The 255-nt window shown below is 34.6% G+C and overlaps 1 non-coding gene across 1 annotated transcript; it reads right to left on the bottom strand.

Annotated features, from left to right (window-relative positions):
• Positions 1-82: 82 nt before the first annotated feature.
• On the bottom strand, positions 83-154 carry TRNAE-UUC. Its single transcript has one exon. It is a non-coding gene; the product is annotated as a tRNA-Glu (tRNA).
• Positions 155-255: the final 101 nt, after the last annotated feature.

The following is a 255-nucleotide window of genomic DNA, read 5'->3' on the forward strand; positions in this document are numbered from 1 at the left end:
TTATCGCATTAACCATTTGAAATTGAACAAAATATCTATAGTCTAAGATAGAAACTGTAAAATATGAAATAAGAAAATAATATTCCATTGCCGAGAATTGAACTCGGGTCTCCTAGGTGAAAGCCAGATATCCTAACCACTGGACGACAATGGATTTTTAGTGTAGATGTCCTGAAGTCTTTTGTTAGATCGCTGAAGAGTTTTAGCATNAGTGTAGATGTCCTGAAGTCTTTTGTTAGATCGCTGAAGAGTTTT

The sequence above is a fragment of the Cucurbita pepo genome, unplaced genomic scaffold (assembly GCF_002806865.2).
Source record: "Cucurbita pepo subsp. pepo cultivar mu-cu-16 unplaced genomic scaffold, ASM280686v2 Cp4.1_scaffold019871, whole genome shotgun sequence".
NCBI lineage: Eukaryota > Viridiplantae > Streptophyta > Magnoliopsida > Cucurbitales > Cucurbitaceae > Cucurbita > Cucurbita pepo.